At 26.7% G+C, this 27,875-nt stretch overlaps 1 protein-coding gene across 1 annotated transcript in view; it reads left to right on the plus strand.

Moving 5' to 3' along the window:
* The first annotated feature begins 18,323 nt into the window (after window positions 1-18,323).
* The window catches only part of LOC100206094 (uncharacterized), a 16,212-nt gene continuing 6,660 nt past the window's right edge, over window positions 18,324-27,875 (plus strand). The window contains exon 1 of the mRNA XM_065804570.1: window positions 18,324-18,551. The gene's annotated coding sequence lies outside the window, so the exon portion shown is untranslated. The remainder of the gene's footprint in view (window positions 18,552-27,875) is intronic.

A 27,875-nucleotide genomic window follows, 5' to 3' on the forward strand; every position in this document is an offset into this window, starting at 1 on the left:
TTAATATATTGATCAGAATATAGAGAGAAAAATTTATGGAAATGTTTCATTCACTCGAAATACGGATTCGAAATTTTGAGACTTTTTGAAAAATTTAAAAAATATTAACTTTTGAATACATTTTTTCAGCAAGGCAAAAGGTTGTTTATAACTTTTGTAATGAATATCAAACGGAACACAAAAGCTCTTTAAAAAATTATAAAAAAAGACGCGTGACACAGTGGGGTTGGCTAATTATCGTCGTTCAAAAACACATAAACAGTTAGTGGGAGCTATTTCTAACGGCGAAGAGTTGCGCACGATTTTAATTCCAGGATTTTTAAGTATCTTTGGAAATAAGTCTAAAAATGCAAATAAGTTGTGATTTGACCTAACAATAGTAATTTAAAATATTCGCGATCTAGAAATTCAAGTAGAAAGTGGGTTAATGATGTATTTGATATCAACGGAGAAGATAGAGACAATATTATCAAGGCCTTACCGTAAAAAAATTTAGGGATAGGGGGAGGGGAGATCGTTTTTGAAAAAAAAAGAAAAACACTAAACAAATACCTTACGAAATTTACTTTATAAAATTTTCATGAAACATAGCTACATTTGTGCAAACAATGTTTACATAAACGAATTTATTGTTCTCCGAATATTTATTCTATTTTTATACTGCATTGGCGTATAAGCAAGCTCCTTGTTAGAAAATGGGTATCGATACAAAGGTTAATACTTTGATAAATGGTTTAAATTTTAAAGCTCGTTGGTAAATTGCGCAAGTTTCGTTTTCAACGTTTTTCCGTAGATGGTTCAAATCGTCGATTGTTTCTTGAATGTTACTGTACGCATACACAATATCAGTTGTGCGCCCTTGTAACCTCTCCGTTATATACGACAAAGGGTGAAGTAAGCAGTACAAAGTTGTAATACCAATTATGAATTCAAACTTAGTTAGTGCATTAAGGAGTGAGATGGCCTCTCTTTTTCCTTGGGCGTCACAATCCATACTAAACTCTATATTAAACTGTGCTATATGTTGTATTCCTAAATTAATCTCTAATGCCTCTGCCATAAATGGTATAGCTTAATAAAAAAGTTTATATACGGCATCTCTTTCTGACCCTCTTATTTTGCACATCCCTATCAAAATCTTTTTTTTTTCAGCTAGTTTACAACGGATCTCTGCAACATGCTCCAGCAAGCGCTCTCTTTTCGGAGAGGTATTGAAATAAATGGATATATTTCTGTATACCTCCAAAATGTTATCAATGATTGGTACTTTTGATGTTGCAGCAATTGATAAATTCAAACTATGTGAGCTACAATGTGTTACAATTGCTTTTGGTAATCCTTTTAAAATATAGCTGGCAACACCTTTTTTTACAGATTGCATGTTTGCAATCTGTAAAAAAAGGTGTTGCCAGCTTTCTCGTTGTCGTTGCTTTATCATATATGAGAAAGCAACGACTACCATGAAAAATATTTACGAAATAGAGATTAGCATACAATATTGATAGTGCACTGAATCCTAAAAACTATAACGTTTTTTTTATACTAGAGCAAAAAATACATTTTAAAATGGATCAAAACGTCAATAATGACAATATATATAAATGTAAATTCCAACTGCCGCCCAGTGAACAATCAGATTGAAGCTTTATTATCAAAAAGACTACTCGGTAAACCAACTCCAAAAGCTCGTAATATTTTAACTGCATTAGATGCTTTTTTTAATATATGGGTTTACGTTCCAAACGCTTCAGTGTATGTCTTTGAGCTTATTATTACTTATATTATATTTAAAAATTCACTCCTTTGATCAGATTTCTATATTAGTGAATATCATCCTAATAAATCATTAACTTATTATTATAAATGACTTTATTACTATTATTGTTATTACTATTATTGTAAAAATGATTTACGGAAAATAAATAGCTTGTTGTTGTTGTTGTTTTGCAAATAATGATAAGATGTTACCAAGAAGTCATCTGCAATGTCTGCCCACTGATATATTTCAATCACTTCAATAATTGTTTCCATCTGCCAGAAATGCAAACAAGTAGCATCTGCTAGAAATGCAAACAAGTGAATAGATAAGCACATAATAAAGTTTAAAGGTCAAAATATCATGAAACAATAAATAATGAACATGCCCATCAAGGATTTACGTTGTGGTGTAGGTATGATGCTGTAACAGGCTACCTTTATTTGTTTGATCAGAACGCAAAGTAAGCACAGAATATGGCCTTGGTTAGAGTGTTGTTGCGATATTGTCAAAAAAAAACTCGAACAGTTGTGTTATCAGGTTTTTATTGAAAAATATTTTAATTCTCCACGGTTACATGTTCACATGCAAGAAAAGATTTATCTATTGGTACTGTTCGCATTCATTACAGAAATCATTTTTCAATACCGGTATTTCGGTACTGAATAATTTCAATACCGGTAGTATCGTTATAATATCGGTATAGAATTTTTTTCTCTCAAAAGCGTGCTCTACGTTAAAGCGACTGATACGTAATGCTAATACTTTAAATCAGTGCTGCTGGGCATTTCCAAAAAATAACGCACGGAAACTCGTACATAATGTGTTTAATATTTTTATAATAATAAAACTGGTAATTTCCAATTTATCTTATTTAATTCTAATCTATATAAATATTTATAATCTATATAAATATTTATAATCTATATAGATATTTATAATCTATATAAATATTTATAATCTATATAAATATTTAATTCTAATCTATATAAATATTTTGTAAACAAAGAATGCGTTCATTAGTAATGTTATCGCTAAGAACAGAAAAACGCAAACTTTAGTTACTAGATAAATAAACTTTAATTCCTCGGAAAATATAAATTTTAGCAGTATACTTTTTTTTTTAATAATATTTTAAACTTTAGTAAAGATTTCCAGAAAGTTAAAGGACTGCACTATTTTCATAGAGTCACAACTATCTTGAAATGCAATTCATGTATAGTCACGCACGAAAGTTGCAAATTTTTTGATTTCCAGTAGTTATTTTTATGAAAATAAATTGCTTATAAGTATTTTAAGTAAAATATTATATCTTTACAGCTCATATTTGATATATTTTCGATGTGAAATAGCACTAAGTATACTCTGGAGTATGAATAATTCTAATTTTCTAAAAAAAAAAAAAAAATAGCAGTCATCAAATATTTTTAGCTAGATTATAGCGTTTAGAAACTTATTGTATGTATTTCAAACTACTGTGGCATCAACACACACCAAAAAAATAAAATGATAAAATTCTATATATTTAAATATTCAGGTAATCTAAAATATGAAAAAAATATTTTTGTTAGAGTTTTTCTTTAAGGTGATCCTATAACTAAAAAAAATCGAAAAAATCGATTTTTTAAAAATTACATACTCTTGAAACCCAAACATTCTTCATTCCAAATATACAGTGTCTCAAAAAATTATCCGACCAAAGATTTTTTTAAATATTTTTCCAAAAAAAAGTGCTGTATTTTCGTAAATTTAAATTTTTTTGGTAAACTCAAGATTAATAATAATAAAAGAACATGTTTTTAAATAGATTTTATTTATTTTAATGTAAAATATGAATCACAAAATTTTTAGTCTTAAAATAAAGGAACTTAGGTTGTTTTTTTATTGTCAAAAAAATATTTGACCAAACACATTATTTGTTTCAAAATTAATTATTATATAACAAAACAACTATTTTAATACTTTGTTGGGCCTCCCTTTGCTTGGATTACAGCTTGTAGACCTCTAGGCATTGATTAGACTAAAAATTTTGTTTGTTCTAGTTGAATCTTTTTCCAGGCTTCTACAATTGCCACTTTGAGGTTATCTTTTATGGAAAATGACTGATCTCCGATTTTTCGGTCTAAAATTTCCTACAAATATTCAATGGGATTAAGGTCCAGTATCGTGCGGGTCATTCCAAGACCTCAACATTATTTTCAGCAAACCACTCCTTGGTTTTAGTGGCACTATGCTTGGGATCATTATCTTGCTGAAATATAAATCCCAGATCCTAGCCGAAGTTTTCAAGCTGATGGCTTCAAATTTTACTTTAATATGTTTCTGTATTGCACCTTATCCAATATAGTATCAATAAATTGGAGTTTTTTGATACCCTTCCAAACTGTTGAACCCCATACCATCACGTTACCGCCACCATAATTGAGAGTTCCTCTCACACAGCCTAATTTGTAGGCTTCTCCGGCTTTTCTGTAATAAAAATTTTCGAAAAAATATTTCAACTTGTGTGTAATAAACCTTATTTGAGAAAGAAACACATGAAAAGAAGATTGGAGTTTGCTAAGAAGTTCAAAAACATGCCGTTAAGTTTCTGGCAAAAGATCCTGTGGGGCGACGAATCGAAATTTAAGTTAAAGTCATCTGATGGAGCCCAAAAACTTTGGAGAAAAGCCGGAGAAGCCTACAAATTAGGCTGTGTGAGAGGAACTCTCAATTATGGTGGCGGTAACGTGATGGTATGGGGTTCAACAGTTTGGAAGGGTATCAAAAAACTCCAATTTATTGATACTATATTGGATAAGGTGCAATACAGAAACATATTAAAGTAAAATTTGAAGCCATCAGCTTGAAAACTTCGGCTAGGATCTGGGATTTATATTTCAGCAAGATAATGATCCCAAGCATAGTGCCACTAAAACCAAGGAGTGGTTTGCTGAAAATAATGTTGAGGTCTTGGAATGACCCGCACGATACTGGACCTTAATCCCATTGAATATTTGTAGGAAATTTTAGACCGAAAAATCGGAGATCAGTCATTTTCCATAAAAGATAACCTCAAAGTGGCAATTGTAGAAGCCTGGAAAAAGATTCAACTAGAACAAACAAAATTTTTAGTCTAATCAATGCCTAGAGGTCTACAAGCTGTAATCCAAGCAAAGGGAGGCCCAACAAAGTATTAAAATAGTTGTTTTGTTATATAATAATTAATTTTGAAACAAATAATGTGTTTGGTCAAATATTTTTTTGACAATAAAAAAACAACCTAAGTTCCTTTATTTTAAGACTAAAAATTTTGTGATTCATATTTTACATTAAAATAAATAAAATCTATTTAAAAACATGTTCTTTTATTATTATTAATCTTGAGTTTACCAAAAAAATTTAAATTTACGAAAATACAGCACTTTTTTTTGGAAAAATATTTAAAAAAATCTTTGGTCGGATAATTTTTTGAGACACTGTATATAGATTATTACAGCAAATGATTTTTAAAGTGCTCTAAAATAGCAAGTTTTGTAATAAAGTTTAATCTTTCCTTAGCAACGACCTTAGCAACATGTTGTTTATATAGGTGTTTTATTAATTTAGCAACAGGTTGTTAATAGGTGTTTTATAGTGTTGCGCCATATACTCTTTATTTGGATTTTTGACACATTTTTGAGTTTTTGACACTGCTGCCTTTATTGTGGATTTAAAAATTAACAGTCTAAACTAAAAAGAAAATGCGTTTATTAAACTCTTTTTTGATAATCTGTTTCAGTTGTATATCATCCCAATCATCAACAAACCTACCCGGATAACCCTAACCTCCGTCTCTGCTATAGATAATATATCAACAAATACATTTCTAAAAAACCTCTTTAAAAGCACGAATTATTAAAACCGATATATCAGATCATTTTCCTATTTAATTTTTATTATCTCAAGATTTAAGAACTTATAACAATCCTAAAATCAAAATTTATAAAAGAAAAATCAATCATTTCTCTATTAAAAATATTAAAGACTCCCTATCGGTAATAAATTGGGATGAAGTGTATCAAGAATGTAACCTTGGACACACAAACTTCGCATACAATTTATTTATAAATATTTTTCTAGATCTCTACTATAAACATTTCCCTGTTGAAGAGAAAGAAATAAAGCTAAAATATTTAAACTGCCCATCGATAACTAACGGGATTAGAAAATCATCAAAAACAAAGCAAAAACTCTGTATTAAATATTTAAAAAACAGCAACGAAACTAACTTAACTGCATACAAGGAATACAAAAATCTATTTGTAAAAATTAGAAAGAATTCAAAATAAATATGTTATTCAAAACAACTACAAAAAATCAAAAGTGATGTTAAAAAACCTGGAACATATTGAAAGAACTAATAAGTAAAAACCATACAAAATCAAATAATTTACCCAATAAAATTATCATTAACGAAACTGAATATTTCGACAAAATTACTATCGCTGAAAACTTCAATAGTTTTTTTGAAACCATAGGCCCTAACATGCCAATATTAAAAATCGGGAATTCGTTTACGCTAAATAACTACAGACTTATCTCAGTTCTTCCTGTATTTCCAAAATTATTGGAGAGAGTAATATACAATAAACTGTATAAATATCTAATTAATAAAAAAATCCTAAATGAAAAACAGTTTGGCGTTTGTCATTATCGCGAAACACAGAAAAAACGAAATACATTCTTTTTCATTTTAACCTTATAAAAATACCTCCAATATACCTTCGCTAAATATAGATACTAAAGAAATAAAGAGAACCCAAGCAACTAAATTTCTAGAGATACTTTTTGATGAGAACATCTCATGGAAAGCATTAAATGTATATCAAATCAATAAATTCAAAAATATATTATTTATGCTCAAATATAAACTTTTGTTCCTTCTCACTTTTCAAAGAATTTCTTCCAAAATAGTAAAAATAGGTACCATACCAGAGGAACGGGAAACTTCAACCTTTTAAAAAAACTAATCGCGCTTTTCATTTCGTACCATGGTCCTTGTCTATATAACAAATTAATATCCAAAAATACTAAACTAGAAAAATCGAATAACTTAAATACTCTGAAAACGTTATTAAAAGATCTCATTTTAAACACTAACAACTTTATGAATCTTTATTAACCCCAAAACATTTAAAACTTTGTATAAAACTAACTTTGTTTCGAAACCAATGTAAACTCTAATAACTCTAAAACTCTAAATAACTCAAAAACAACAACAACAACAACAACAATAACAACAACAACAACAACAACAACAACAACAAAAATAGGCTTATTTATCAACACGTGAACGACTATATATTAGCTATTTAGCAAATCGTGTACCTACTTACTACTGTGTATTGAAATAAAATTAAAAAGATTAAAAACTTCTTTTTTGCCTGCATTCTTTGTTTTTTGCATTTTGCATTTTTATTTTCATTCTGCTGAAACTGATAACATTTTTTTTAAAACAAAAACTTATTTCAAATTGAAGTATCCAAAAATATTAGTAACGCATAGCAATTTGTTGATGACGGAAAACTTGCAGAAGACCGTCGGTCTTCTGCAAGTTTTCCGCGTTCTTTGAAGTAATTTCTAATACTTTACAGTTTTATTTTATATATTTTTTGTATAACGTAACTTTGTGATTTTTTTTTAATTTTACTTACTCTGTAAAGATTCTATTATATATTACGAATTTGTAAAGATTAAAGAACGAAAAAAATTAAAAAAAAAGTTCTACAAACACCTTTTATCTTTTTTTTAACAGTCAATGGAATATACTTTCAATATGCTGTTCTATCTTTTGTTGGCTAGTAGGTTAAAGATTAAAAAAGTATAATACCTCGTTAACATGTGCTAGAAGATTCTTGGCATATTATGCATTGCATAAGACACAAAGAGCTAAGTCTATGGTTGTAGCAAAGGCCATATGTAGCTTTTACATCTAGATTTAAAGCATGAGAAAAAAAACTTTAGGGTGATTAGCCATGGATCCACCACTATCATATGACTGTCTTCTGCAATTCATTATAAAAAAAAAAAATTTAAAATGCATTTTAATAAAACATCAACCAGTAACATCATTTGTGTAAAAACTGAAAAATTCTTATCTTCTATTGAGCTTATTAAAATATAGGTTTTACAAAACTTTTACAAAACAACTAAAACCAATAATTAGTTTGCAAAACAGAGCTTTTCTATTTTCACTTGGACTGCAATTCAACAATTTAAGTAGGCAGTTTGTTCCATAATTTTAACACTCGATTTGTAAAGAAATTTTCTCAAAGATAATTTTTGAAATAGGCATCAGTAGTAGTGTGATGAACTGGTCTTCTTAAAATAGCTAATTTATAAATTTGTTTTAGGAAAAACTTTTTTTTTTATATTTTTATAGCATTTCATTCATAGCATTCCAAACAGATTCAATGTGGTTATGTTCAAAAAAAAAAAAAGTTTGTAATGTTTTTGCTTCTTATATATGGGATCGCTAGCATGTTCTGGAGCAGGGATAAAAATTTCTAATATGATTTTTTAATTCTCCAATAAACTCTCTAATAGAGTATGTAATGCAATTTTGATTTTAACAAAGTTTAGTTATTTTAATATGCTGGAAAATGGAAGATGGAAGATGCTGGAAGTTATCATCTGACAGAAAGTTAAAATTTACACACACACACAAAATTCCTTCATTAAAAATTTAACCAAAAATATATTTGTCAATGCGCATATTTATTAGTGTGCAATACATAAATGTGCATGCAATTCATAAGTTTGATTAGAAACTACTGTGACTGTAGATCTCCAATGTATTTAAAATGAAATGTTTAAAATTTTTTGTACTTACAAATTATTATGTAAAGGCGCCAATTTATGTTTCAAGCAGTAAATATAAAAACAAATATTTTATTTTATGAATAATTTCTCAAATAACTGCATCCCCTTTCTAAAAACAATACGCTCGTATTTCAGCTCTCCTGGGTCGAAACGTGGATAAACCCATGTCTTATACTTTATAGTAAAAATAAATATCTGTATAAATAATTGTTTCAACCGTTTTTTCTTTGCTTAAGTATACTTCTTTTATCCAATACTTACCAAGTAAATTCAGTTTTTTGATGTGTTTGATTAAGATGTATTCTTTTATCTTCATTTTTTCTAACTCTATGTACTACTTGAAAACCAAATGAGTTTTATATTGAAGTTTATAAAACAGCTTTAAGTTGTGTTTAAAGTTTATAGAGAGTGTTTTAAAGAGGGTGCTTTGAAATAGGGTGCTTTGAAATAGGGTGTATTGAAAAAGGGTGTATTAAAAAAGGATGTATTGAAAAAGGGTAGAAAAAACAAGGTTTTAAATTATAAAACGGCATAATAAAACGTTTTAAAACGATAATCTGAACTTTTTCATTGAAAAAAATTCTACAGTATAATTTTGAAAAGTATAGAAATACTAAATATAGTATGAAAAATCTTGACAGAAATACTAATTAAAGTATGAGTGAAAGCGTGAAAGATAATAAAAAAAACATGAGAATAGAGATGCGTGGACCTTATGTATAGAACAAATTAAGGGTAACTAGAAATCTAAAAACAATTTTATTATTGATATTTGGTTTTTTATAAACACGTTTGCAGTTTTTATAAACTACAAGTACATGTCTCGCGTTCTGGGATTTTTTTTTATAAAATAATAATTAGGTTATTCCTAATTTACTTTTATTTATATATTTTTTATCAAATAAATCTTAAATCTTAGAAGTAAATCTTTTACAACAAAAAAATAAAAAAAATAAAAGAAACGAAATGAAATTTAGAATATAAGAGGATTTAAATGATGTGGCAAAAAAGTGAAAAAAGTGATTTTGAAAACCTTTTTGAAGGTGGCTAACCACTTATTTAAGTAAACTGAAATCTTATTTAAATGTCTTTTTCTACTATTAAAACTTCATTTTTTCTCTTCTTTTTTTTTAATTAAGCATATGAAATTGTTGAAATAGGCTCAAGTATGCCTATGCAAAAAGTTGTAAGAGGCTCAAAAATATGCTTGAGCATAAAAATATGCTTGAGCATAAAAATATACATTTATTTAATAAGATATGCTTATTTTAATGCTATCTAAAAAAAGACGTTACTAAAAAAAAAATCAAATAATAAAATTTTTTGAATAATATTGTATTAGATAAACTGCACAGAAAGAGACGTTAGACATTACATGTAATAAACATAAAGATGAACATAAAGACATTACATAAGTGTCCGTTTCTTTTTATTGTTATTTGCAATGACAGTATTATTTAATGAGTATTTTCTTTTCTGCCAGGTACTGTTAATTAAATCAGAACAATCAACAAGATTTGAAAAGTTTTCATTTGGTATCAGAAAAATATTTATTATTTCTGTTGCAGCACAATTTGCTATTTCCAATTTTTAATATGAATTAAACTGCTTATTTTTTTGTCATTGCAACAAATATTTGTCATGCATTTTGTCATTGTCTATTAAATTCATAGACGGTAGCATGATCATAACATTTGAAAACCGTATATTCTTTTTCTCACTTTATTTCTTTAATAAATACCATAAGTTTATGTGTTTGAATCGTTTTTTACTTGAAAAAATAAATACATAACACAATTTCAAAAACATCATTTGAAGCCATTTTATTTTTTGGTCTGAGTTTTTTGTTTTTATCATATACTCTTTGTTTAAGACTTTAGCAAAAGCTTGGTCCAGTGGCGTCCAGTACACACAGTGGGCCAGAGGTGAGCAAAACTCTTTAAAACCAACTTTTATAATGGAGTAATTAGTTTTTGTAAATATAATCTAGATTTGTAACCCCTTAAAATTGATGGGGGTTTAAAGTTTATATGGTTCATAATTTTTGAAAGCTGAGAGATAATACTATGAAACTTAAAATTTATCGATGAGTCTAAGTCTAGTTGAGAATAGTACAAAAAATATTTTATCAACTTGTTGCCCTTACGTTTGGGGTAAGGCGGGGTATGAAATTTTTGGGATTATTTGTTCCCAGCCTCCAATCATCGCAATTTTTTGCAAAGTATCATTATTTGACATAAGTATAAACATACAAATGTTTGGAATTTGCTCCATGTCTGGAAGTTAGCTATCTCAAACACCAAAAAATGCTGCATCCGTCACTGAAGAGAATGTTTATTGTTTGTACTTATGCAGGCAAAAAGTTTTATGTAAAAAGAAGAGTTTAGTTTAGTAAAGAGAAATTTGGGTAAAAGACACCCCATGACCACCCTTGACAACCCCTAAAATAACCACTTGTGTGGTCATGGCCACTCCAAATATAAAATAAAGCCAAAAAATGAAATCCTTGGCCCCAAAAATCTCTATAAACATGAATCATACGTCTATATTTAACCCCTAAATACTATTGCTCAACTTACTCCGCCAGGGCAGGTTGAATAGCCCCGCAAACTTTAGGCATTATCTTTTTAAAAAAATCAAAAAGTATACTTTTTTCTTAACAAATTTTTAGCAGGTTAAATTATCTATCAAATATTGAAAATATTATGTGAATCCGATGCACCGTTCATGAGATCTGTTCTGTTATTTATTAAAAATTGTTCAACTAGCTCCGCTCTACTGTATTATATATTATATGCATAGCATATGCGTTTGTTTACTTTTTGCTAAACCTCCCCGCTGGGACAGATTGAGCAGCTTCGTAAACTTTTAGCAATATCTTTCTGAAACAAATCTAAAAAAAATCTTTCTTTTATTACCAATTTTTATCAGGTTAAATTATGTCTAATAGTAAAGAAATAATGTAAATTCGACGCACCGTTTAAAAAATTTGATAAAATAAGTAAAGTTTCCTCAACTAGCCACCCCCACTCCCACCCTTACCCCCCACCCCCTGCTCTACCCTACAATTATTAATACATTCATTATATTAGTAATGACTCTTTACCACTTTTTTCTATACTTGTTCATTTTTATTTAATCTGTAAACATTTATTTATTAAAGAAATAATTATATCATTAGATTGTTGTATATTGCTTATGTAGTTATTAGCTATTAACTTTTCTTAACTTCTAATCTAATTTATATCTTTTGCAAATTTAGCAATTTTTTACTTTTAGAAATTATATTTTGCAACTTAAATAAAAATTTATAATTGTGTTCTACGTAATAAGATTTATTTAAATATATAAACAAAAAATCAGGTTTTTTTATAAAGTAAAACGATATGTTCTACTTGCTCCAGTCTAACTTTATATATGTTTAATATAAATTTTAAGTGGAAAAACAAACAGATAAAAAAGTCCAATATGCAACACGTGCTGTTAAAACATTGTACTAATATTGCATGCAACGTATTCATATTGCATGCAACATTAAAAAAATTCAAAAATAAAAATATTTTTACCCTTTAAAATTTTTCAGACATTTAATAATTTTTTGTCCGAACTTAATAACAACGAACTTGTCCAGATTTGAAGTGGCTTATATTAAAGTGTTCTCTAAGCATAATGAATGTAAAAAAATAATCTTAAAAAGTTGCCCTCTTGACATCAGAAAAGTATATGTCATTTATTTGTTAGCCAATTCAATCAACAGCATTTGCATAACAATTACACAAAAAGTCCAATACATCTATGAAAATTAGTTCTTTACTGTAGTAGTTGGCTGGAAATTAAAGTAAGTTTAATGCAGTTCCTCTTTTTGTCATTGATTAATCAAACACTTGTGATTGTAAGGGATTTTTTTGCTATGTATATAACATGTATGCATATGTATATACATATATATATATATATATATATATATATATATATATATATATATATATATATATATATATATATATATATATATATATATATATGCATATGTGTATATGTATATATATATATATATATATATATATATATATATATATATATATATATATATATATATATATATATATATATATATATATATATATATATATATATATATATATTATTTGAAGATAATAGTAGAAGATAATATTTTAATAGATAAGAGTTGAAGATAAAATTAACAAAAATTTATTTTAATTTTGTTCATTAAAAACAAAAAAAAGTCTTGAAATCTTATAAAACAAAGCAGCCTATCTGAAAACATGAGTGATTAACTTCAAGCAAAATAAAAATAAAAACGAAAAACACAATCTACTTTTTTTTATAATTTTTTAATTTCTTTAAATTATATAAAAAATCACTTTTTAAATTTAATTAATTTTTTTGAACAAAACGTTTCACTGGAGTGGAAAATAAAAAGCTTTAATCTTATTTGTATATTATCTTTTATGTTTGTTAACATGTTGTTTTTTTATTTAGTTTTGCACATAATTTGTATTATCATAGCTTATATTATAAGTTAAGATTAAAAAATTTTATATTTATTATTCTAAAACCTTTTATAAGCATGTTCAAATTTATAATCTTAAGAATATAAATTATATTCTTTTCTTTCTAATTTTAAAATTTAATCATAACTTATATTATAAGTTATGATTAGAAAATACAACTTTATGTTTTAAACTCATAACCTTAAAAATATAAGTTAAATTCTTTTTTTTATAATGTTAAATTATATTTTTTTATATAATCTATGTTATCTTAACTTACAATTATCTTATCTGGAATCTTAGTTCTTATGTTTACCAGCATGTTTCTCTCGACATTAAAAATTGTGCTTTATAACCTTCAAGTTAAAATTGAATTATAATCATAAGTAAAAAAACAATGAAAATTTAATAAATATAGTTAACTATAATTTAGTGTTTGTTTTAACTGTAATTTGGTTCTTGTATTGTTAAGTCGAAAATTAATCAAATTAAATAAATTGACTATATTGATGTTTAAAGTAGTTTTTAATACTTTGTTTATCATTTTAAAATAATGGGGGAGGGGGGGGAGAGGGGTGTGACATAGTGCCGGTGCTACGGAAGTTTACTTATCATATTAATAAAATGTAAAATGAAATAACAACGGTGCAGCGTTGTTTCATTCATTGTTAATAGTAAAATAAAACTTTCACAGTGAGCTCTACAAACAATAAATGATATTGATACTAATATAAAAATTTATTTAAATAAATTTAAATTTATATAAAATTTAAATATATAAATTACATCATATTTCGAGTTCTTGATATCTCACCGTGTGTGAAATCAAGAACTCAAAATAGATGGCACTTCCTTCCCAAATAGTCTATTAAGGTTAGTAAGTCGGCAAACTTAAAAACTCGGTAAAAAAATTATGTTTTTCGTAAATTGACAGAAAAAATTTGATAAGCTAGTTTTCAAATCGGTAATGATGATATTGTAAACAAAATAAATTCTTAGTAATTTCTAACTCTATCAGGCCTATTGAATTAATTTAGAGTTCATATGTTAATATGTAACTAAAACGTTATCATAACATCTTTTAGGTAATATTATAATGCAACTTTTTATCTCGTTAAATAACAGTGACCATCAAAATTTGTTGCATAAAGTTAGAGAGATAAAAAATATTGTTTTGTTCTTTTAAAGACTTTTTTACTTTTTGATTGTTTCTTTCATTGATTCGTGCGATGTTTACGCATTGTGCAATTCACTTCTGATGTTGCCATGGATATTGTCTTTGGAGGTAGCATATACTTATGTAAGAACAAAAGAAGCTGTTGCACTTAAACCTTGATCTCTCTAATTACAGCAGTTGTTTTTCTGAAGTACCTACTTATTATCTAAATTTTTCAAGAAAAAAGAAAGTGGTTCGTTTTTTCAATTACGCTCAGTGTAGGAAATATAAAAAAGCTGGTCAAGATCTATTTTCTTGGATAAAAGATGTTTACTGCAATTATTTTTCTTGTATTATCTACAACGTTAAATAAACTTGATACTGCAATAAAGTGTAAACAAATGAAATTAAGTTCGATTCTTATGAAATAATTTTGGAACATTTTTGTAAAAGTGAAAAATAAAAAATAAATAAAAACAAATTGTAATAAATATCAAATAACTTTCAACTCTGGAATGTCTAAAAGTTTACTAAAACCCTCAAAGATATATTTTACAGGTTTAGTATATTTTGCTTAGTATATTTTGCCTAGTATATTTTATTTAGTATATTTTCTTTAGTATTTTTTATTTAGTATATTTTATAGGTTTTTAAAAAGTAAGACTTATAAGAATAAAATTATCTACAAACATTACAAAAATAAATTTTAAAAAAACTAAAAAACATAAAAAAAATAATTCAAAAGTGTTCAGCCAAAAATACTTATAGCATATAGTAAGATAATATATGATAAGTAAACTTGAAAATTTGAGCTGAAAAGCTTTTTTACTAATATTTGACCTTACATGGTGGAAACCACCTAGTAAGATCAAATATTTCTCGCATGATTTTTAAAAAGTATGATAAGACAATGGATAAATCTAATCAAGACATTTATAAATCAGCCTTAATGAAATTGCGATAGATAGTCTTTAAAGTAACACAAGGACAAGGACAAGTAAAACAAGGACAGGTCTTGATTAGGTTTACGTTTGTATTGTAAAATCAGATTTCATTATTATTTAATCTTCATTAGATAACACCTTTGATTTTTTTCTTAAATCAGGTACTGTTTCAGAAAAATTAAAAGTTGTACAAGTCTTACCTGCTTCTTTAGCTAACTAATTACGCTCTAACCAAGCTAGTAACTCGGTAACTAACAAATAACTTAAATGATGATTGTTTGACAATTTTTATTGCTTAGTATGATTTGTTTCATAAAGTTTTTAAAAGTTTATGATTGACAGTAAAAAAAAGCTTTAGCTTTTGGTACTGTCATTCATGAATTCTTAAAAACTTTATGGAATAAAAAATAATAGCTTACTTTGGTTTAAAAGGTATTTATCAAACAGAAAGCAGTACATACAATATGTATCAGTCAAAGTGACAAAAATTTTAATTGCATGTTGGGTACCTGTAGGTTCGTTTATAGGACCATAACTTTTTTTTATACATATAAATGATTTTAGTTTTACGTAAAACTGACTTAATTTTATCTTAATTACAGTTGACTTTAATCAGTTTTTGTTTCCTTTTATTATTATAAGCTAATAAAACGTTTTTTAAAGAGTAAAGAAATAAATATTTGAAAAAAGATTCTCTATTTTGTATTTGGCTTATGATATATAATCAAAAAAAAATTGAGAGTATTGTTTAAAAATTACCTGTTCTTTAAATAAATGAAACAACTTACTAGAAATACATCTGTGAGCTTTTAGGTGTTATTTTAGGTCTCTTAAACGTACCTTGACAAAGGAAAGAAGAAACCCTTTAAGAGGCATTGCAATAATGTATTAACCGAAACAATCTTTTACATAAGAATTTGAAAGAGTTTTTATTTTTCTATTATACGTAGGTATTTAACTTACGGTAATGTTATGTTGGCAAGCACCCTTTCCAACAAAATAAAAATCTTTTTAGATAAATTGGCTTGATAGCTCAGTTGGTAAAAGGTTCAAACAAATTGTTTAAACCCGGGTTGCTGTACATTACGAGTTCAAATTCAGTCACAACCAACTCAGTACTTGAGTAGTACTTTGGAATGAAAAAATACTGGTCAGTAACAAACGCTACTTTGGATCATTCTTTATGACTATTTGTAGCTGTCCTATGCCAACAATATCTTTGAATATAGGAGCATTGTATAGCAAAATAAAAAAATTGTTATAAACAGAAATATGATTGCAGAAATCTATTTAAAACAAGAAAAGTGCCTTGTGAGCCACTTCTACAAAAAACACGTGTAAAATGAGTATTAAATGTGTACAAAGTCAAAAAACAACGAGCTTTTTCAGTTCTTATTTAAAATAAAATATGGACTTTCTCCACTGGTATTTAAACCTTATTTTAGTAGAGTAAGTCAGAAACACTCTCTTCAGATTTTTAGAAAATACTAGTTACATTTTTTCTTTTTACCTTTTTTTTTTGTGAGTATTAGCGATATTAAATGCCAAAAAAAGCTATGAATAGAATCGTTAGAAGAGTTACAAAAATGAAACATTCATTACATTTTTGTAATTATTATTTGTTTACTTTTTTAGGAATTATCGTCTAAATTAGAATTTTTTAGGAATTTCGTCTACCGTCGCTTTTGAACATTTTAGCATACACTTTACCAATCAAAGAGTTTAATGACGCGGCACTCAAAACATTTTAAACATAAAAGTATTTTTGTTAAGAAGACATTTACCCTTCATGATGGGAGAATCAGACTCTATAAAAAAAAAATGTTGGAAATTCATACATAAATATAGATAACATCAATAATAGCATACTTTAAAATATCAATAAAATTACATCTTCAAGTATACATGCTCAATACATGTATATACAATTATAATACATGTACATATATGTGTGCACACGTAAATATACATACACACACACACACACACGTACGAATGTATTTATACGTACAAATGTATACACATACATACATTTTTACGTACGCATACATACATACATACATACATACATACATACATACATACATACATACATACATACATACATACATACATACATACATACATACATACATACATACATACATACATACATACATACATACATACATACATACATACATACATACATACATATATACATACATAAATTCATACATTGGGCTTTAAATCTCTCTTTTTATAAAGAACTAAACTTTGAAATTAGGTTTAAACGTGACTAAATGTTTGGAAAAACGAGTTCTCTCTTCCTAAAAAACATAAACGATTAACTTTTTTTGTGACCAGATCTGGCATGAAACAATGTTTTTCCGAAGGATGCTGATCCACCGAGCTGTCCTGAGCAACCAGTCATTAAATCTTACTGAGTAATAATGAAAAGAATACTAAGTAATAGAGGCAAATGTATACATAGCTTTAAAAGTTCCAAAATTTTAAATGCGTTGCTATCAAAACTTTTAAATTTTTTAAATTTAAAAGATATGATAGCATTGCATATCATAAATTCGCATTTTTTTATAAAAATGATTTTTTTTTTCGCAACGACATAAAATTATACTTTTGTTTAAGTTTTTTTTTTCATACTTCTTGGTTTTTCTTAGAATTTTCATTTTTGAATTTTTCTTATATGTCACGGATTGAAAAATACTTTTTCAATGGGGGTTCGGCGATAAGACTGGTTGTTACGTTCTTAGTGTACCAGCTTTTGTGATTTAGTTATATAATTGTACATTGTATATATTCTTAAACAGTGAAATAAACTAAACTAATGGACCAGACAGGAAAGAGGTTTGTTATAAACCTGTCTCTATCAGAGGAAACAAGGATGAAAACGATGCCGAGATATTACGATTAGACTTTCAAAAAGTTTTCAAAATTTTAATGGGTTTGTGTACAAAACAAAATATTAAAAAAAAAGAATCTGTAGATTATATTAATATTCTATTCTTCTTAAGTTAACAACACACCAAGTTAATCCTTATTTTAAACATGTTGTGACGTAGTTGCAGACTTATTTTTGACTCATGAGCATTTGTTTTTCTTTTTTATTCAATATAAAAAGTTACGCTCATTTAAAGTGCAAGTATCTGTAATTTTTTCAAAACTTTATTGCTCGAACAGTCGGTACATATACTGATTTGAGCAGATGGACTTGATACAAATGAACTGCTTTGACCTTTCAGATTTTGTTAAACATTTATAAAAATAAGGATTTTTTTGTGAAACAACCCAAATCAGAAAAGGTTTGAGGGAGAAAATGAAAATCGAACGAGTGGCTGGTAAGTTTGCATACATATTTTAAGCTAAATTAATATTTTACGATTGGGTTGCAAATAAAAGCAAATATTAATCTTTAAAATATTTGTCATTATTTAACTTAATTTTATTTTTGTTATGAATTATTTTAAATTAAACTGTTTTAAAAATGGAGGAAAATTTCATAATTAAATTTTCGTATGAAAATGACGTTCTCGGTGATCATGATACCGACTCAAATTATTTTAATCACAAAATGTTAGAAAGTAAATATTTCTCAGTTTCTAAATCTTTGCAATATCTTAGATAAAATAAAAATTCATTTTCAATTTTAAATATCAATATTCGAAGTTTGAATAAAAACTTTTAAAATTTAAAAATATTATTAAATGAACTTAAACACGATTTTAAAATTATGTCTGAAGGAAACTTGGTGTGAATGCGGTGAAACAAATTATGAGTTTGAACTAATTAATTACATATGGGGGCGTTAGTATTTTTAATCTGGTAATATACTGGTAATATAAAAAGGTTTAAAACTCATCTTAAAACATTTCTAAACAAAATTACAAGTTACAAAATTATAAACGAGAAAATATATTTAATTGGTCGGGGATTTTATTATCAAGCTGATTAACTATACTTCAAATAATGATACTAAGAACTTTATAAATACTCTTATAGAAAGTAACTTTATACTAGCCAAAGATAAATCAACAAGAGTTACAAATAAGTCTTCTACTTGATAACTAACAATTTTATAATAGTCCTCTTTATACTGGTATAATTTAAACTGATTTATCGGATCATTTTTCTTCATTCTTATCTACCAACATTTACAATACACAGTACTATAATAACATACGCAATTAACAATATTGCCACAAAATCAACAATATTTCGGCGACAGATCAATGAAAACTCCTGAAAACATTTTAAAAATTGTTTAAAAAATCATGTTAATTGGAAACTGGTTTTGTAATTGAGGCTAACAATGCATATAATTTGTTTCTTGGTAAATTTTGCAAGCAATATGAAATAGCATTTCCATAAAAAAAAATCCAAGTATAAAAACTAATTAACTATTTTGTTAATATTGGCCTAAACTTGACTTCTAAAATTTCTTCTAACTCCACTCTTTGATTCATATTTAAAAACTTATGATAAAATAACAGCAAAACTAGTTTAAAACTTTGCGAGCTAAAAACTGCATTTAACAGTCTCAAAAGTAAAAAAAAGTGAAGGTTTTGATAAAATTAGTATTCATATTGTCAAATCAGTGTTTGATGTTATTGAACCTTCTTTACTTAATGTTTTTAATCTTTCATTTAAGGTATTGTTCTAGACAAACTTTAAACTGCCCGTATGACACCAACTTTTAAATCTCGAGATAAGTCAAATATTTTAAATTACAGGCTTATATCTATCTTACCTTGTTATTTAAAATTGCTTGAGAGAATAATGTAAAGTAGGCTATATAATCATCTAACCGAAAACGACATGTTGTATTGCAAGTATTTTGGTTTTAAAAAAAAAATTCTAATGAACGCGCAGTGTTCATATAAGATAATACATGAAGATTATTTAATAGATGAAGTTATTAAATTACTAATAATTTATTCTAAACTAGATCGTTTTGACGATGAAAAATATTCAATCTTTGAGCTAGCGCGATTGTTGTGCAAAAAATTTCAAACTAAAAACTACTTTTCTTAATCTAAAAATCACGTGATGGAAAAAATTTTGTTTTTCCTTTTCTTATATATTTTGTACTAACAGTAGAAAAATGTTGAAAACTTTCCATCATTTGACAACTTTTTTTAAGATATTTTTATTTAAAAAATTTCACTTGAACTTTCCAATCACTGAACATGCAGTAGTTAAACTTTCGAATCAAATACGCCTTTGATAATGACTGTTACATTAGGAGTTTTCATTGATCAGTCAAAAGCTTTTGATATCGAAATCGCAATATACTATTTAAGCAGTTTTTATACTATGATCAAAATAATACAATTCCAGACTCCATAATTGCGGGGTTCCTCAGGGTTCTCTTTTAGGACCAATTTTATTTCTATTGTACATAAACAACTTATACTTAGCAACAAATCTTTTAGACCTAATTTTGTTTGCTGATGATTTTAATTTTTTTTATTCTTACATAGATTTAAAAACACTTTTTAAAATAGTTAATGAACGGTTGTGTAAAGTTAATGAGTGGTTCTTAAGTAACAAACTTTTACTAAATGTGGGTAAAACAAAATATATAGGGGAAAGGCGCCTATGATGGCATACTTAACTTTGAAGCTTCATTATTCAGTATCCTGAAGACCAATAATAAAAGTTTTGATATGGATACATCCCTTGTTACATCTAGAACAATAATTACCTTGGGAGTTTTCATCAGTTTTATTTTTTTTATAAGTTATTCTTTTTGTAAAAAAAAGCAAAAGTATGCCATCATAGGCAACCACTGCTCCTATGATGACATAGGGGAGGATGGGGCTAGTTAGGATCGAGGGTAACTTAATGATTTCATTTAACCTTAGAATCTTCTCTCAGAAAAGTCAGAAATTACTCGAAACCATCCTAATTTACCATTTCATGCTACACACCAGCATTGTAAAATTTTGCGCATGCGCATTGAATATATTGCGTTTTACGTATTTTTTGGACCAAAATAAAAAGTTGGAGCATCGCTTTCTTTTAACTTTACTTAAAAATAAGTTTTTCTTATAAAAAAAAAAAGGTTTTCCCAACTCGTCAATATTTCAACACCCCCAACTCGTCAGTATGCCATCATGGGTAAAAGTCATCATTTTCATTAAAACAAGCTGCGTCTGCTTTGTTCAAAAGATAAAATTAAAGTAACAATTCCACTAAATGCACAAAACTTGAATATAAAATGCATGAAAATTTCATTTCTGCACAGTTAATAGTAAAATCACAATCTTAAATATATGAAGGAAATAAAACTACAACAGCACATCCCAAAATCGATTTTTGTTGATTATAAAAACAATATTTGTGCACAAGGGACCTTTTTTCACTATAACTAATGTAAAGTCAGTGTAGTCATGTAGGTCTAATCATTTTTTTACCAAAACCAATTTTAATGGAAATATGACCGGTATGCCATCATAGGCGCCTTTCCCCTACTTTTCCATTAAGTTAATCAGAAAAAACTCCTCTTAAATTACCAAATCTTATAAGTAATAATACTTATATTAAAAAGGAAACATACGTAAACTTTTTAGGAGTAAACTCACAAAGTATTCACATCTAAATGGCATTCAAACAACACTCTCAAAAAATATCGCATTGATGTTTTAGGCTAAACTTTTTTTAAATACAACTTCTCTAGAAAAAATAATATTTCGACTTTATTCACAGTTATTTGTCTTACTGCAATATTGTGTGGGTTAGTACTAGCCATACAAAACTAAAGGAAATCTACAACAAACAAAAACATGCATGCAGAATCGTATTCGAAGCTTATAGAAATGCTCCATGCATACCACTTTTACGTGCGCTAAGTACTTTAACCCAGTGGGCACAAAACGTATTTAAAACATTTAAAATGCATCTTAAAACGTATAAATACGTATTTTAGACGTTTTGAACACGTATTGTGCCCAATTGGAAATGTATTTAAAGTAATTTTATACCAAGTTTTATTGTTTTTGTTTAAAACAAATAAGGAATACTTTTACGTGCGCTTAGTGCTTTAAATGTGTATAAAGTCAATTTACATTAAGTTTTATTGTTTATGTTTAAAACAAACATAAGGTTGTCTCGAAAATCTTTCAGGCTTATTGTAATAAAATTAAACATAAGTATTCAACAAAGTTTTCAGATATCAACTTTGTTCTTCTCAAATATAACTTAAAATTAACTTCCTATTCAATAAAGTACCGGGGACATTATCTGGGGAAAAAATTCCTAGATATTGTCAACAAAAACAAGACTATATTAGAGCAATTTAAGAATGATTCAAAACGATTACTACTGTTCATGGATCTTAATTTATCCAACTTTTAATACTTCTTTTAAAGAAAGCTCAATCAAATAAAAACAGATTTATTTATATCAATAAAACTCAAATGATGATCAAGAGCTGTTGACTCTTTCGGTTTTACTTAGTTTTGAGTAGGGGTGTACCGGAATAGAATTTTTAAATTCTGACCGAAACTGGATTTATTGGAATTGTTAATAAAATTCCAGCCGCTAATATATAATATATATTTATAACCTATAATATATATATATATATATATATATATATATATATATATATATATATATATATATATATATATATATATATATATATATATATATATATATATATATATATATATATATATATATATATATAATGTTGTTTTTTCTCGTTTTTTATAATTTTATTTATTGAAAGTTTTAACCTGAATAATATTTATTTTTAAAATTATTTTTTTGTTTTCTATTTTCCAATTTAGGTTAAAATTGAAATATTTGCTGTATTAGGCATCCTATATTTTCTAACTATTTAAAATTTAATTAACATTTAATTAACACAAAATGAGACTATACTAAGAGGCAGGTAACATTTTTGATAGAAAAAGAGCTAGTTTGTTGCCCAAAACTGGATAGCAACAAACTAACTCTTTTTTTATCAAAAATGTTACCTGCCTCTTAGTATAGTCTCACTTTGTGTTAATTAAATGTTAATTGTTTTGATTTAATTACACAGTCAATGCCACATATCTTAACAAAAAAGCTAAAAAGTAAATTCCGGCATTCCGGCCTAAAATAATGTAATTCCGGCGGAATTCCGGTTCATCCCTAGTTTTAAGTGTAATCGTGCGCGCAAGACATTTTGGGATGTCCTGGTAGTATAGAGGTACGTTCACAACAACAGACTTGGCTGAAACTCTGCAAAGTTATCTGTTTTATATTGCGTTATTCTTTAATAAATAATACTATTCATTGTTCAGAAATGTCTTCATATTGTGCTGCAATTAACAGCACAAATACGAGTGGAATTGCTAGTGAAAATTAACAATGATTACTTCACTACTCAAATATGAAAGCTATTGTTTGTCTATTGGTGCAAGATATGATCTTGATGAAAAACTGAAATTGTAACAATGGTTATTGTTTGTATACCAATCATTTTAAAAGTTCAACGTTTTATTTAACAAACATTGGGGTAAAATGTCTTCGCCATAATGCTATCCCTACAGAATTTAGGTTCTAAATATAGTCTCATCACATTCAGACGCTTTATGAGATAGAGAAATGCAATTCTATCCGTCTTGCACCAAAACTGATAGATAGACATTTTGATCTTGGAGCATTTTTTGAATTGAATATTACTGTCAATAGTTATACCGACTTCTTACTGACCAACCAATTTGTTGATAAAAATAATACCCATTTTGATCTAATGAATTCAAAAAGTTTTATGCTGATAAACCTGCTGATAAAGCTCATTAGAAACTAGCAGGTCTAAAAACAATTGTCGTATAGAAATAGAATTTACTTAAAAAAAGCTTTTTACTGACAACTAAATAAAAAATAGTTTGTATATTTGTAAGAGCAAAAAAAAATTTTTTTATTAGGCTGAAGGTGATCTATGTGAAGGAAGCAAAAAACAATTATTAAAATATAAAACATTCGCAGCAAAAATAATTTTTATTTAATAATATTGAAAATTATATTAAATAATGTTTTTCTTTGGTTCTTTGGTTTTAAATTTGTTTTATATTTTTTCTTTTAAAAATCAGCATTAAATATATGATTTAATGCGTGTAATTAGCATTAAATATATGATTTAATGCGTAAATATGACAACAGTATTCCATACAGGGACGAATAAGAGATTTGTAGTGGTAAAGATTGGAATCAGGAGAGAGTAAATGGCGAGCACAAAAAAGAGAAGCAACCTTAGCAGATTCTAATTTAGCAATTCATTGTATATATGATTTCCATGAAAGGTCAATAGTAAAAAATAATCCAAGAAGACGTAAAGAAGAGAACTCAATGATTGTTATTGTCAAATTAGTATAACAAAGTTATTGTCAAATTAGTATAACAAATTTATTGACAAATTAGTATAACAAAGTTATTGTCAAATTAGTATAACAAAGTTATTGTCAAATTAGTATAACAAAGTTATTGTCAAATTAGTATAACAAAGTTATTGTCAAATTAGTATAACAAAGTTATTGTCAAATTAGTATAACAAAGTTATTGTCAAATTAGTATAACAAAGTTATTGTCAAATTAGTATAACAAAGTTATTGTCAAATTAGTATAACAAAGTTATTGTCAAAGTTGTATTAAAAAAGAAAAAGAATATTGTAAATAGTTTACAAAATGAATTAAGAGCAATTGCTGAGAGCATTTGGTTTTTTAAAACAATATAATATTTATTTGTTTTTAAATGTTATTCTATCCGGGCAACCCACAATCCTCTGTAAACAAATTCCTTTTTTTTAAGTCGACAGACCATGGTGATGACGTTAAAAATTCATCTAGTAATTATGTTAATTATGAAATTTTATTTTGTTATTACTATTTTTTTATTTAAGAATTTTTGTATATATTTCTTAAGCATTTTAAGGCTTCATATTTATTTGTTATTTCTTTATTGTCTCAGTTATTTTCTATTTCATTTCTAATTTTATATTTTAAATATATTTCTATTTACGGTTATGAACAATTTTACATATGGGCCTGAGCGGTAAGGTAAAATATGTTTTCTTTTTGCTCCAGCCATTAATTTTGATATATGTATGTGCAATGTAAATATTCTTTAACGGCAAAATAAACTACAGGAAAAAAAAAAATTGATAAAATCTTAATGGGTATACCTTATGATGCACTTCAAGAATTGTCCTTAACTTTAAATCTTTAAAATGCAAGAACTCAAGTCTTTTACACACGAAAATGTTATCATTTATGATTGCTCAAACTGTTAACGGATGGAAGAAAAACTTAGTGATAAAAAATAAATCAAATGTTTAAAAGATAAAAAATAAATCAAAAGTTTAAAAAATAAAAAAAAATAAAAAGCTTAAAAGATAAGAAATAAATCAAAGCTTCAAAAGTAAAAAGAAAAGAATTAAGATCCAGTAAAACCATTTTGGTTAATTATAAAAATGAACGCTTCAAACGGATATCATTTTCGAAAAAAAATTTTTGTATAACAGCAATAAAAGTATCATTGATCTTTTTCAAATGTTCTTTGTTATATGCATCACTGCATATAATAAAGATCATATGACAACTGTTGATGACACAATCTTACAGCTTTTATTTCTGCTTTTATAAGTTTACACAAGCTTGAACTATTCATTTACATAAAAACGAGGTTTGCATGAACTTTAAAATTCTCCAAAATAGGACCCATTTTTCTTAAAGAAAATAAGACGGAAAAGAAATATATATATAATTCACGAGATGCAGAATAATTTTACGGAATATTATAACTGAAATTGACAGAGTAAAATTTCTACGGATTATGATCGATGAATCGCTTCATCTCTCGACACCATTTCATCGATGCTGGTATTATTGTAAAAGTGATTATAGATGATTTGTTGCACATAAACATACCTTTATTTAAATGGAAATTCAATGTTTTGATGGATTTTTAACAATGAAAGGTCAACAGTCTGAAGTTGCAAAGTAGATTGAAGAGATTGCGGAAAATGATTGCGCAATGCACTCTCCCTCAACTGCTGCAACTGAATTACCCTTTGAAGTATAAAAGTATGTTGACGGTAATAATAGAGTTTTTTTTGTTTCAGTTATTTGATACGCTGTGGTAAGTTAAACTTAATCTGGAATACGCAGTTGTGGTTATGCAAAAAGAAAGATTGTAAAGCACAAAAAATACCGCAACCAGAACTTTATTTGTTTAAGAAAAGTTTATTCACAAAAAGGCTCAGACACCAAGCTTAGACAGGTTAGACAATTTAGACTAGTTATATTTTACTCTTCATCAAGAATCAAATCAGTAGCTTATACCAATATTTTTAAATTGATATCAACAGTTTAGTGACATCGCTAAACACTGCTTTTTATTTATATTTTAAATTATGATATTTAGCCACATAGAGGTTTCACTGTTATAAATAAAAGCAAATACGATGTTTGTAAACGTATTTTTTAAATTTTTTTAACGAATTTTAAATTTTTAGCAATTGCCAAATTTATTTTATTATTCATGGTATGAAATCACCATTTTGAACCTATTTTTAATGTTGTTTTGTGAAATAACTTTTTCTTATTTTTGTTTTTATATTTTAAATGGCGAGAATTTAGCCAAAGACTTGTCAACAATATTTTTTGACGTGGTATCGAGTAGACATTTAAATTCTTCTTTACTCTAAAAATATCCGGAATAATAAAAAGTTGCAAGCCTATAAAAATTATATATTATAAAATAAAAATGTTTCATCTAGATGCTTATGTATAGTCATTTAGTTAGTAGCTCTTAAAATTATATTTTTAATTTATCAAGTCGTAGTAAGCAAAAATTATCCAAGTCGTATAGTTTTGTATAATGATAAAAGTTTGTATAATAATAAAAATAAAGAAAACAAATTTAAAAACTTTGTAAACAGTTTTTCGAAAATATTTATCACTTTTTAAAACGTACACATACACATATTTTTAAAACATATACATACGTACACATACACATATTTAAACGTACACATACACATATTTTTAAAACATACACATCCAATTACATGAGATTTGATGAAATAAGCTTTGTTGTAAACCTCAATAAATTGATCTTAAATCGAAACGCTTAAGAAACAATTGATCAAATCAAAAAAACATTTTTTTACTGGTGCAAATAAACAGTTATTATAATGGATATATTAAATATCTTACAATATTTTTAGTGCTTTTAACTTATATAACTTATATAGTTATTATAAACACTTGTAAAAGACATTTGTCTAATCAGGTTTTAGAGATATTCAACGGACATAAAATATCAAAAAATTAAAAATTTAGAATATCAAAAATATTAAAAATCAAATAAAGTTAAATCACGTGGTTTGCATGTTCAAATTTAGGCTACTTTTTGACTGTGAGTATTTTCTAATTAAAAATAAAAAACCAAAATAAAATTAACCAGTCAGAAAAGAAAAAATCAAATAAATAAAGGAATCTTAGGGAGCCTAATGTTTAAGAAAGTAGTAACTTAATGCAGTAATCATAAATCTTAATAATGGATCAATTGAATTAATGAGATTTATACTATTAAGTATATAACTTTCTTTTGGCAATTTTACTCTACTATTTACTCTGGTTTTCAAATACAAGGGTTCTACTTTAGA

Source organism: Hydra vulgaris, chromosome 09 (assembly GCF_038396675.1).
Source record: "Hydra vulgaris chromosome 09, alternate assembly HydraT2T_AEP".
NCBI classification, from domain to species: Eukaryota; Metazoa; Cnidaria; class Hydrozoa; order Anthoathecata; family Hydridae; genus Hydra; species Hydra vulgaris.